This window comes from Monodelphis domestica, chromosome 4 (assembly GCF_027887165.1).
Source record: "Monodelphis domestica isolate mMonDom1 chromosome 4, mMonDom1.pri, whole genome shotgun sequence".
Classification (NCBI taxonomy): Eukaryota; Metazoa; Chordata; class Mammalia; order Didelphimorphia; family Didelphidae; genus Monodelphis; species Monodelphis domestica.
The window spans coordinates 111,735,250-111,748,604 of NC_077230.1; the positions used below are offsets into that span (position 1 = coordinate 111,735,250).

General features: G+C 37.2%; 1 long non-coding RNA gene across 1 annotated transcript in view; it reads left to right on the forward strand.

Annotated features, from left to right (window-relative positions):
- LOC107652370 (uncharacterized) overlaps window positions 1-9,903 on the forward strand; it is a 9,915-nt gene extending 12 nt beyond the window's left edge. The window contains exons 1-3 of the long non-coding RNA XR_008911157.1: window positions 1-60; window positions 626-718; window positions 9,672-9,903. The exon at window positions 1-60 is cut by the window's left edge and continues 12 nt beyond it. This is a non-coding gene — a long non-coding RNA (uncharacterized LOC107652370). The remainder of the gene's footprint in view (window positions 61-625; window positions 719-9,671) is intronic.
- Window positions 9,904-13,355: the final 3,452 nt, after the last annotated feature.

Consider the following 13,355-nt stretch of genomic DNA (forward strand, 5'->3'; position numbering starts at 1 on the left):
TTGGTCTTCTTACCCACAAGGTTCTCTCACTGGGCCCAGTAAAAGCCAAAGGAATAAAAGGTGTGTGAGATCCTGGGTACACGTAGTGTGGGGGTGGGTTAGGATTGGAAGGATTTTGGAGAGAGGAGAGGAAGGGGAAAATGATAGATGGGGGGAGAGATTGATCAGTCTGCAGCAGAGGGTAGGTGCTATGTAGGAACAGTTTGGGTTTCTCTCTGGTGTCTGTACCATGGGAATTATGTGAAAATCATTGAAATGGGAATTTAGATTTAGAACCTCTAGCATTAGTTTGAGCTAATTTAAAATTTATTTGTATCTACTTAAATAGATATTAAGTAGTCTGCCTCAATAAAGTTAAATTGGTTTGGGAAGGATTCAACAAATATAGTAGCTTATCCACATTACTTTTGTTTTCAGATGGAATAAGTATTTCCTTTTGGGAAGCCCAGGGAGGCCTATTCATTTCTCTGACTCTGCTCCACTTTACCTGAAATCAATGTTCCCTTTTCCAATGCTTTCCAGAATAGTTCCCAAGTTGTATCACCACCAGAAGGTCCAATGCAGTCTTTTTTTTTTATCTGTTTGAAGTTTAAAAACATTTTAAATTATGTTTTTTCTTTTTCAGATTACATCAATGCAATTTTAAATAATTGTTTTCTGACATTTTTCTAACCACGTTCTCTCCCTCCTCTCTCTTCTCTCCTCCACAAGACGTCAGGTAATATGATATAGCTTATAAATGTTCTATCATACAATCATATTTCCATATTTGTCATGTTGTAAAGGAAGGCATATGTTGCTTATACAAGAAAAAACTCATGAAGGAAATGAAGTGAAAAACGGCATGCTTCAGGTTGCATTCAGACTCTTAACAGTTTCTTTTGTGGTGGTCAATAGCCTTTTTTCACCCGCAGTACCTTGGACTTGTCTTGGATCCTTGCATTGCAGATGATAATAGTTAAGTCATTCATAGCTGATAACCATGCTTTATTGTTGATATTGTGATATTTTCCTCATTTTGCTCACTTTACTTTGCATATCCTCGTATATCTTTCAAGACTTGGCCCAGTGTAGTCTTTACTATGGGACTTCAGCTTGCTCATTCCAGAGCAAACTAGTCCAAGATAAGGGTTAACATATAGATCTAGTGATTATTCCTTAGAGGAAAAAATATTGTCTCTAGTTTCTGGAGCTGAGTTCAAATCATATCTTTTGTGCTTATTCTTTGTATGACTTTGGACAAGTCATTTAGCATTTCTTGTTTTCAATGAATTCATATGTAAAATGAGGGGTTCATTAGATGGTCCCCAAGGTTGGTTCCAACTCTATGATTCTATAAGTATAATTTGTTAAGTCAGGGTAGGTATCCTTTTTCTTAATTTCAGTACATGTGGGATTTACCACAGTAGGAGTATTTTGCTTGCCTCATTAGAATGTAATTTCCTTGAAGGCAGGGACTGTCTTTTGTTTTTCTGTCCTCACTGCTTAGCACAGTGCCAAGGCAGGTTGTAAACCCTTCATCCTCATTCATTCATGCTTCATTTCATGATGAGGGAATTCCCTACACAAATGCAGCTTGGGACCAATCCTTTTACAGCTTCCTTTTCCTGTCATTCTCCCAATTCCTCACATTTTGGTCATATCTTAGGAAGCAAAAAAAAAAATAAAGTAGTACAGAAACATTTTAGAGGCAATCATCCAATATCGTAGCATACTTAATATGAGAGAATTAGATCTTAATTGTCAGAGACCATGGCTGCCTAGAACTAAGTGATGGTGGGTAGGGATGATTTGTATATTGGCTACCATCACAGAGCTCATCTGAATCTGTTTCAAGTCTCCATGTTTTTCTCCTGACACTCATCTGTACCTAAGCTCTTTGGCTTTGGATCCATTGTTAATAATTGTAGACCCTGATGGAATTTTGTGGATTTCTGCTTTCGTCAAGGTTACTGGTTGCTGTATTCATACCTACATCTGGGAATAGGTAGAGGTGGAGTGTGGGGAAAAAATATGTTTTTCTACACTCTCCTATATAAATAAAACCACTATGTAAAAAGTCTATGTACTCCCTTGACTTATTTGCTATGGCTTTGGAATCCTAACCTTTTCAGTTTTTAGTGACCTCATTGATTTTGGAAGACTAAAAAGCCATGCATTTTGACATGCTAATTGTATCAATTTCACTCGTAATTGAATTGAGTTCTTCTACCATGTCTGCTTCATTTTCTTATGTTTTCTCGACTCTCTTAATCATTTAATAATTTTAATTATGTGGCCAGTTGCCTTTCTACCCTATAGGACAGTGATATCAAATTCAAATAAGAATGGATCCCTTCTAGTGGCATATTGACTCAGAAAACCACAAATTGACATCTATGTATTATTTTTATTTTGTTAAACATTTACCAATTATATTTTAATGTGGTTCTGTCCTCATTTGTTTTGCTGGCTAATAAGTGGTTTGATACCTCTGCTAAGCAGAAATGGAAGAAATATCACCTTTGAGAAGCACATGATATAGTAGAAGAAGCTCTGGACTTTGTACTGGAAGCCTTGGGTTCAAGTTGCAGTCTTAGGGGCTCTATGGTTAGAGTAAAATCTTTGTTTCTCCTTCCTTCCTTCCTTCCTTCCTTCCTTCCTTCCTTCCTTCCTTCCTTCCTTCCTTCCTTCCTTCCTTCCTTCCTTCCTTCCTTCCTTCCTTCCTTCCTTCCTTCCTTCCTTCCTTCCTTCCTTCCTTCCTTCCTTCCTTCCTTCCTTCCTTCCTTCCTCCTTCCTTCCTCATAGATAACTATGATACATGTTATTATAGGATAAGTTCACTGGAGAGGCATATCACAAAATGCTAAATGAAGAATGAGGGACAACATTTTTAGCAAATGAATAATGCAGGAAGCTTCATGAAAGAGGTGACAGTTAAGCTTGGTTTTATATGGGTGAGACTAACAGGTGAAGAGGGAGTGTGAGGTCCAGGGAGTCTGGAGTGAGGGAACAGAGAATAAATTAATTTGGCTGCAACATAGAGTGCTTGGAGTGTGTAATAGGAAATTTGCATGCAACTACACTGAAGTCCTTTAGTTTTTTCCCCCTTAGTATCCTAGGGCTTAGAACAATGCCTGACACATAGTAAAGTCCTTAATAGATAACTGTTTGTTTATCAACTGGCTGAGTTCTAAGGTTTCTTCCAGTTCTTATGGACGTGTGACCTATTTGCTTTGATTTTCTGAAAGAATTTCTGCTCCTGTCACACCTAAAATTTCCTGCATACCAAATAGCTAAGTTTACATAAAGACAGAAAGGTGATAGAGTAGGGTCCCAGGAGCTCATTGAAGGCCTTATGAAACTTTACTATTCTATCTTGGATATTTTTGGGCAAATGATAAGTCAGCTAAGTGAATTTCCCATGCTGCACCAGCAGGAAGAGCTTTGAGGACCAGTTTTCCAAGTTTTTCCTGTTTTAATGCCCTAAAGTTGAATAGATTAGGTACAAATTCTGAGTAGCCCTAGAGAAGATAGAAAGAGGATAAAATGGGGAATAGGAAAAGGTAGCTTAGTAATTATGCTCATTTTCATCTCTGTATTTTATGACTGGGCTTTGGAATAGGAGAAGTTGAGTTCAAATCTCAGCTCTTGGAAGTTACTTTCTCTAACTTTGGCAAAGTAAATTTTCACATGTGTAAAATGAAGAAGTTGGCTTTAGAGGCCCCTGAGCTATTCTCAGCACAAGATTGCCTTTTTACCCTATAAGATAGTGATATCAAATTCAAATAAAAATGGATCCCTTCTAGTGGCATATTGACTCAGAAAACCACAAATTGACATCTATGCATTATTTTTATTTTGTTAAACATTAACCAATTATATTTTAATGTGGTTCTGGTCTCATTTGTTTTGCGGGCTAATAAGTGGTTTGATACCTCTGCTAAAGAGAAATGGAAGAAATGTTCCTTTTTTTTTTACCCTTACCTTCCGTCTTGGAATCAATACTGTGTATTGGTTCCAAGGCAGAAGAGTGGTAAGGGCTAGGCAATGGGAGTTAAGGGACTTGGCCAGGGTCACACAGCTAGGAAGTGTCTGAGGCCAGATTGAACATAGGACCTCCCATCTCTAGGCCTGACTCTCAATCCACTGAGCTTCCCAGCTGCCCCCAGAAATGTCACTTTTGAGAGGCATATGATATAGTAGAAGAAGCTCTGTACTTTGTGCTGGAAGACTTGGGTTCAAGTTGCAGTCTTGGGGAAATCTTTGTTTCTCCTTCCTTCCTTCCTTCCTTCCTTCCTTCCTTCCTTCCTTCCTTCCTTCCTTCCTTCCTTCCTTCCTTCCTTCCTTCCTTCCTTCCTTCCTTCCTTCCTTCCTTCCTTCCTTCCTTCCTTCCTTCCTTCCTTCCTTCCTTCCTTCCTTCCTTCCTTCCTTCCTTCCCTGTAAAATGAAGAAGTTGGCTTCAGAGGCCCCTGAGCTGTGGTTATTCTCAGGACAAGGTTGTTCTCCAATTATCCTGTAAGAAGAATTTTTCAATAATTGATTGAGGAGTTGGAAGAACCGAGAAATTGTTTCTTATAGGCTCAGTTAATGCTTTTGTCTTTTCAATAAACTATGGGAATCTAGATGAGAATATTTGAAGCTTAATTTTGGATATCTGTCAGGTGCTATTGAGCAGGTGGGTCTTAGCAGTTTACTTTTAGTCCTTCTCAAATTGTTACCTGGAAAGGGCCCCTGGCAGAATGTGGCAGAACAGAGAAGATCATTGGACACATAGCCAAAAGATCTTCTGTTTGAGATTCAGTTCTATAACGTACTGGCCATGTAATCTTGGATGAATTCCTTCCCCTCTCTTGGACTTGGTTTCTTTGTGCAGGGGAGAGCATTGCACTAACTGACATAAGGGCTCCCTTTCAGCTCTAATAATCTTATGATTTTTACAAAGTCTTGCTCAAGAATTGTCAGTTCATTTGTGTAAAATATTGTGCTAAGGTGGAAAACAGGGGACATGGATTGTTCCCAAGGACTTTTTATTTTTTATTAAGTACTTTTAAGAGCAACATTCTTCAATTTATGTCTATGGTCCAATCTGACCACAGAAGAGGATGAATGAAGGAACCTTGCTCAAAAAAAGTTAGGGTTACCTACCTCATGAAATAGTGAATTGTAAACCTCAAAGCTCTTGCCAGAGTAGTTCTCAAAGATAAGCACGCCCTTTCCTTTTCCTCTCAAATAATAAGTTATAGACTTTATGAAAAATTATTGCTCCATAGACAGGGCTAGAGAAAGACTGTATGCCAGGAAAGAACTTCTGGGAAAGATGGTTTACAATTTTTTCAACTTTTAACTTATACTTTAAAAAACTTTATGACATTAACCACTTTAAAACTAGTTTGCATAGACTTGGCTACTAGAAAGTCTAATTAGAATTGTTAGAGATTTCTGAAGCTTTGAAATGTTTAAGAGAATTATCATGTCTGGAAGTTGGGAGCTTCTTTTCTTATAAGTGCAAACACAGAAAGTTATATATAAGTCCCAGAGGGCACTGTGTAGTGGAAATTTCAACACTGCAATTAGAGTCAGAGATTCTGTATTCAAATGAGTACTCTTTCTTCTTACTACTTGTGAACAAATCATTTATTCTCTCTAAGACTCAGTTTTTCATCTACAAAATGAGGGAATGGGGCTTGATATTTGAGATTCTTTCTGGTGCTTAATCGATAATCCTGGAGCCAAAAAAAGAATATAAGAATAATAAATGGATTATAGTCTACATATAAACCTGAGTCATTCTTCCCTAATTTGAATGCATACTCAGAATATATGAGGGGGAAAGGACATTTAATGAAATAGAGGACTTCCAGGCATTCCAGATGAAAAGACTAAAGCTGAATAAAAATTTGACATTCAAACATCATAATCTAGAGAGGCACAAATAGGTAAACATGAGTGAGAAATCATGAGGAACTCAATAAGGTAAAAGCACTTACATTTCCAGATGGGAAGATGATATCTCAATATCCTTGGGCACTTAGAAGGAGTCTACTTCAAAAAAGGGTATGGACATGATCCTAGATGTTGGGATGATCTCAAAAGAAAAATAGAAGGTTGAGCAAGAGGGGTGCACTGGGAGAAGGAGGAAGAAGAATAGGAAAAATGATCTCATATAAAAGGGGTACACAGAAGAGTTTTTACAATGGAGGGGAAAATGAGGGGGACTGGGCAATACTTGAGCCTTATTTAAATTGATTCAAAGAAGGAAGACTATATATATATATATATATATATATATATATATATATATATATATATATATATATATAAACACACTTAGCTGGGTATAGAAATCCATCTTAACCCTATGGGGAAGTAGGAGAGGAAGTGATTAAGAGAAAGGGTTGAAGGATGATAAAATAGAATGCAGTTTAAGGAGGAAGTGGTCAGGAACATAACCATTTATTTAGTAATAAAGTAAAAGAAATAATATAAATGAATAATAAGATATTAAAACAAATGCAAGAACCATAAATACATTATATACATTAATCAATCTACGAATGCATTCATAATCCAGGGGAAAGAGTGAGATCACAGGGAAACCTGGTAGGGAAGCACATGAGTTAGAAAAATATAGGTGCTCAAGGTAACCTTACCATTCTGGAACTATATGTTGGGTTGCCTTCTCTCTCAAGGGAAATGGAAATGGAAATGGATGGAACTGTTCTTTTCCAGGAAAAATTCTTTGATTCTCCTGCTAACATGACTTGATTGATTTTGGACTTGACTAATAACTTTCTGGGTATAATATTTCAGTCAGTCTAGTCAACCTGATGATTTTTTTTTCTTATTCTCTGCTTCCAACCTGCTCCTTTTCTCAGTTGAACTTAATTCTCAACAGCAACTTTGTACATCCATTATGTCCAGCTTCAGACTGATAGTGGAGTTTGGAAACCTGTTCTTTCACCCCTTTTGTATTTCTGATTCAGATTCTGGGTTCACTCTAGAAATGATTTTACCTATATAACTTAGTTCTCATCTTCTGTCTCTGATCATGTAAATTGCATTCATCTCATAATCATTGAATTGTTTTGTGTCCATATTTCCTAAGTTATTAACCTGAACATTATTAAATTCTTCATATCCAAATCACCAGAGAATACTCTGTTTTCCACATATTTTTTAGTTACTAAAGATTGTGAAGTGCCAATGAGAAATCTCTATCTCAGAACTTTGAGTCAAACTAATCACAGTAACTAAAATTATCTTAGAATTCTGAGCAGACCTATATATACCACATATAACTGACTTAATTGTCAGAGTAGACTCAAGTAAGCTGCTATATTTTTCACAAGACATTCTCCAGACAAGTCAATGTCACTCTTTTACACATGCATTCTAATGAGGTTGGGATAAAGAATCATATTGCATGTGAGTATGAGATGGAGGATACGAGATAGTGTCAAGGTTAAGAACAGTTACTTTTATATAATGAAAGTAGAGCTGGCAAAGTGGAGAGTGGAACGAAATAAATCTTGAAAGGTAGGTGGTCACCAGACCTTGGTGGTCCTTAAACATCTGGTAAAGGAGTTTATATTATATCTCAGAGACAATGGGGAGCTACAAAAGATTTTTTTTGAGCAGAGGAATGATATATTCAGACTTACACTAAGGCAAGATTATTTTTACAGCTGTGTGGCTCTATTGGAGAGGGCAGAGGCAGCAGGTTGGTGAACAGAATTTTGGAAAAGAATGACTAATTTTTTTTTGACTAATGAGTTTTTAATTAGCTAGTATATCACCCACTAGCACAACCCCATTAGATGTAGGAATATGTTGACATGGCCAAAAATTGAATCGCATCATTCTCGGCAAATATATCTTCACAGTTTTCAAACTGATTGTTGGCAGATTCCTTTTCACTACCATTGTAGTTCTAAGAATAGACTCTCCAGCTAACTCTGTGTTATATGGAACGATGACTGGTGCATCATGGATGACTGTCCTCAATCTCTCGGAGCCAAGCTTGCTCAATCTCCTCTTCAGTATTCTCAGGTACTCTGGGAAGATTAAGGAGTTCCTTTTCTCTGCCATTAACCCTGACTGATTGTGTTCCCCCAGTTTTAGTGACCCCAGTGAGTAGCACTTCTTCTCTTTAGCCAGTTAACATTGATTAGCTTTTACAAAGTATATTTATTTCAAAGATATTATAGCAAGAACAAATGTATAAATATTTCTTTTAAGCTCTCAGGGGCACAGTCTTTCCCTCAATACCTGTAGGAGGGAGAGGCATCAAGCTCTTGATATATGGAGCAGATTTCTGAGCAAGATAGCATTTATTAGCAATATGCAGCTTCTCAATAATGGGTCAGTTGATTTCCTCCATTATGCCAAAGACCCTGAGCAAGAGGACAGTTCCCCTTTATAGGGTTTTGTGGACTACAGAAAAGAGCAGAACAGGGTAGATGATATCATGGGAGTAAGTACAAAATACTGGTTATAGAGCTGGGTTCAGAGATCAACATAATTGGTTGGAAATTCAGTGATTCGCAAGAGAGCTAGATTTCTAAACATAAGCCATTATAGACCAGCTGAATTAGGAATTAAGTTTAAAGATAAAGAACCATGACTTAAGCAGTTACAGGACAAATGTCAATAACAGAAAAAAGTCAATTACTTGTAAATAAGAAAAATAAATAAATGGCATAGGACCAATTTTAATCTTCTCAGTAGCTTGGTTTCTACACAGCACTTCTTCTACCAACTCCATGTCCAAAGCCACTATGGGAAAGATAGTTCTCAAGGACAAAATTCCAGAACCTCCTAAAGAAACATTTTTAGTGAGAGAGAAATGGGGGAGTTATTTCAAAAGACCATTGTGGTTATGCAGAAAATTCTCTGAGTAACTTAGACTTGATGAAGACATTTGCAAAAGATGTAAGCAATGGCAAGGAATGGAGGAGGGTAAATTCAAAAGTATGAACTTTTAAGAATGGTGTCCAGGACAGTTAAAGCATAAAGAAATAATGAGCAGATTGGCATGGAATACTTAAGAACAATAAATGAGCAAGGGCGTATGAGTGTGTGTTGGAGAAAAGATAAAAATCACTGAAAATATAGACTTGTTGCTTAAGGTAGATAGAATGAGGATAATGTGGAAAAACAATAGATCTACCAAACTCTTTTTTTAGTTCTCTGACAATCATTGGACTGGAAAGGGCAATAATCAAAAAGTTAATGGTTGAAACTAAATCAAAGAGATAACAGAATAGTTAATTGCCCTTACTGAGTTTGTCACCAGGTTATATGAATTATAATCTAGGATACTGAAATAAATTGTAGATGTGATTAATTGGTGATTTTCAAAATTGGAGAAGGATATATGAATTCAATGGAAGCTATTATGCCATAAGAAATGACCTACGGGATGGGTTAAGACCTATAGGAACTGATGCAGAGTAAAGTAAGCAGAACTAAGGGGATTATATAAACAATAAGGCTTATATTTTTTTGATCAGTGCAGAGACCAACCATGATTCTAGAGGACTGATGGGAAAGTATACTACCCACCTCTTGATAAAGTAGTGATGACTTCAAAATGCAGAAAGAGACCTTGGACAAAGCTGAAGTGGGAATTTGTATTGCTTGATTATGCATATTGGTTTCAAGGGTTTTCTTTTTCTTTTATTTTACAGAAAATAAATGTTTTCTAGTTGAAAAATCACAAACCACAATCACAACAAAAAAAGATCAGAAGATGTGCTGCAGTGGAGAAGTAGTATCCTGATTTCAGAAAAGAGGAGTGAAGTCTACAAATTGGTCATTGTGTCTAACTATGGTTCCTGACACAATTTTAGGACAGAGCTTATAATTAAATTGAACTAACCAAAAGGTTTATAACACAATAAATGTGTTGATTGACTTTTAGTGTGTAGAAGGAACATTGGTCTTGGAGTTGTCCTAATCTAATCTTTGACACTAATTGGAAGATATTAATCAAATCTCTTCAATACTTTTCACAGATTTGTTATGAGTAAAGCTCATTCTAAACCTGGAAGCACTATATAAATAGAAATTATTTTAGATAATATTGTAGAGGGCTTGGAAGAAACCAGGAACACAGATTTATTCTTGGTCACCAAAAGCCTCAGTATGAGATAAGGTGGTGGGGCTGGTTTAATTGGAAAGTGGATTGATTGTTTTCTAGTGCCTGACAATTACTTTGGGGTGCTTTGATGTCGGGTTAAAGGTTTGGTAGGATAAAAGGGAGGCAAAGGGATACTTTTCCATGGTAGTTAGGGGAAGGAAGGAGCAGTTGATTGAATTTTTCTCCTATTATTGGGTATGGGTTGTTTTTTTTTCCTCTTGAGCTGAAATCATATAGTCTATCTCACCACAGTTTAGAGGAGGATAAGATGAAAGAGGGGAAATGTACTGAGATACTGACAAGTACCATGCTCATTGGTGGGGAAACTAACAGACCATTTTCCACATTCAGGAAATTCCCCTTCGGTGCTCAGATGGAAGGATGAAAATCTATAAAGGGGAGCCAAGATAACACTTCTTAGTGGTAGTTGAGAAAATGACTTAGATTTGTTTTTTACAAGTTGCTTATCAGTCTACTTCATGATACCAGGAACAATTTGCACTTCCTTACTCAGAATGCTAGACCCTAGCCTGTGGCAGTAGAGAAAAAGCAACTAGATATTATAGTGATATATCTAAGGCAGGTCCTGGGGAGGGGCAGGGAACATTTCTGGGATAAAGGTGAACACATTATATTACATTTTTCCTGTTTTGGAATAAATGGGGCACTTGTCAACATTAACTCTGATCCTTTAATGCTAGAGCTGCATTGGGACTACAACCTTAGGGACTATTTACTCCAACTGAATCATTTGGTACCTATGAGAAAAATGAGGACCAACAAAGGGAAATGACTTGCTCAACATCTCATAGCACTAGTCGTATAGCAAGACAAGAACCCTAGCCTCCTTACTTTTAGTTTAGTGCAAGTCCTTTCTGTTATATTTTGGTCATCTTTTATTTAGAATTTATGATAATATCTACAGCTAGAGCTGACCTTGTTTTATACACATTCAACATGTGTGAATTCAGGTATATGCCTTTGAAAATTAATAAAAATAAAAGTAGACAAATATATAAGATAACAAGATTTTCATTTTGTCCTAAATCTGTGTCATTTCCCCAAGCTGCATGAAGTTTCACAGTAATTTGCCCAATCACAGCCATTCTCTCTCTGAAAATGGTCAGTGTGAGTTTTGCACCAAACATTAGCTCCCATATCAATCTTTGTCCAGAGTTCCTCATTCATACTTTTGTCAGAATAGTGCTTCTTTTTATTTCATTAATGCTATTTAGTTATAAATAATGTGTCCAAAGTATAAGAATAGTGATGCAAGTAGCTCTCATAAGCCTAAGAAAAATCATAAAGTGCCTAGGTATATTTGTATGAGAAATTCTTATTAAATAATGGGATTCACTATTATGTATGATTTTCAACTTAGCAAAGGGTCTTGGAAAGAATTGGTTGCATAAAATGAGGTTCTACTATGATTAGTTTTCCTAAAATACTGGTTTCATTATACAACTCTCTTGTATATGAACCAACTATGACTAACCAATTATTTGAAGATAGTCTAGACCAGTGATGGCAAACCTTTTAGAGATCTTAGAGCCCAAGTGCCCATAATGCAACCCTCATGCCACATTTGAGCCTCCTGCCTTACCCCAGACAGGGGAGGGAGGAAATGCTCCCACTGGGCTGCTGGTCAGAGGGGTGAGTGATGTGAGAAATGTACTCAAGTGCACATGGAGAGGGGGAAGGGAGCAGCCCTTTGTGGCACATTCTGGCACACATGCCATAGGTTTGCCAGTATGGGTCTAGACTCAACCTGAAAATCAAAGCAACTTATGATCTGCTCCCAACTTACCTTTCCAGCTTTATCTCTTCTGAGGGTAATGAACAGAAGGTCAGTCAGAGATACCTGCCTTCAGTTGTGTATGGATACTATATTGACTATATGGCTATATGACTAGGGGCAAGTCACTTAACCTCTGAATACTACTGGCTGCACTCTTAAGACAACAAATGAATACTTATTTATAACATGCTTTATTGGAGGGAGTTTCCCTAGTACTAAAAGAGAACCTACATCAATGTGATATGGGCTGAAAGGTCCCCCAAATCCCTACAGGTAGGTGCAAACAATGAAAAGAACACGGAAACAATAACTATTTGATTAGAATGGGACTACCTTTCAGATAAAATATATGGGCTGCCTAGAGTTACAATTATGAGGAAACTCCTCACAGCAGTCTTTAGCTATAACCTTGGTCCTTGGTGGGGATCTCTGGATAGTAAGTAGAGGGGGTTCAGGTCCCCAGGGACACAGGACTAGGTTCACACCCTGCTCATTTTCCACACTCATTGACTTTAGAAAAGTACAAAATTTGCCCTAAAGTTGTTCCAAGGTGTTTAACATATCATTAACATTCCATTGACATTGCAGTTTGCTCCTCACAATGGATCAACAGAGTGAGCCATGGGTAAAACCACACAGACCAAAGTGACCATAGGTAAAGTGCCATCAGTTCCCTGGAGACACAGGGCAACAACTGCCCAAACAGAAGACCCCTTCCTTAGTAACTAAACAAGATTAAAAAGCATTCCTGATAACACCTTCCCACTTTGTTTACCTCTCTTAACTTTGCCTACCTTACTTACCTTCCCTCATTTACTATCGTAGTTATTCTGTTACTATGTTCTCTTAGAATAAAGCTTGTTTCCTTGAAATAGTCAGTTTGAGCCATCAATCAATTCCTTGGAGGAGACACCTATCAGCATTGCCCACATCAAATGAGGTCAGAAGTCTGGACAAAAAAGGGGCTTCTTTTGCCCATTCCCACCTTACAATACTTTTGCTCTATATTTTATTTCATTTTTAACCCTTACCTTCTGTTTTAGAATCTATACTAAGTATCAGTTCTAAATCAGAAGAGCAGTAAGGGTTAGGCAATGGGGGTTAAATGGCTTGCCCAGGATCACACAACTAGGAAGAGTCTGGGTCACATGTGAACCCAGGTTCTCCTGACTCCAGGCTTGGATCTCTTATCTATTGTGCTACTTAGTTGTCCCTGCTTTATGTATTTTATTTATTTAGAAAAATTTTTTTCCATGGTTACATGATTCTTGTTGTCTCCCTCCCCTCTTCTCTCCCCACTTCCAGAGCTGACAAGCAATTCTACTAGGTTATAAATATATTATCACTCAAAACCCACTTCCATATTATTCATTTTTACAATAGAGTAATCTTTTAAAACCAAAATCCCAAATCATATACCCATATAAACAAGTG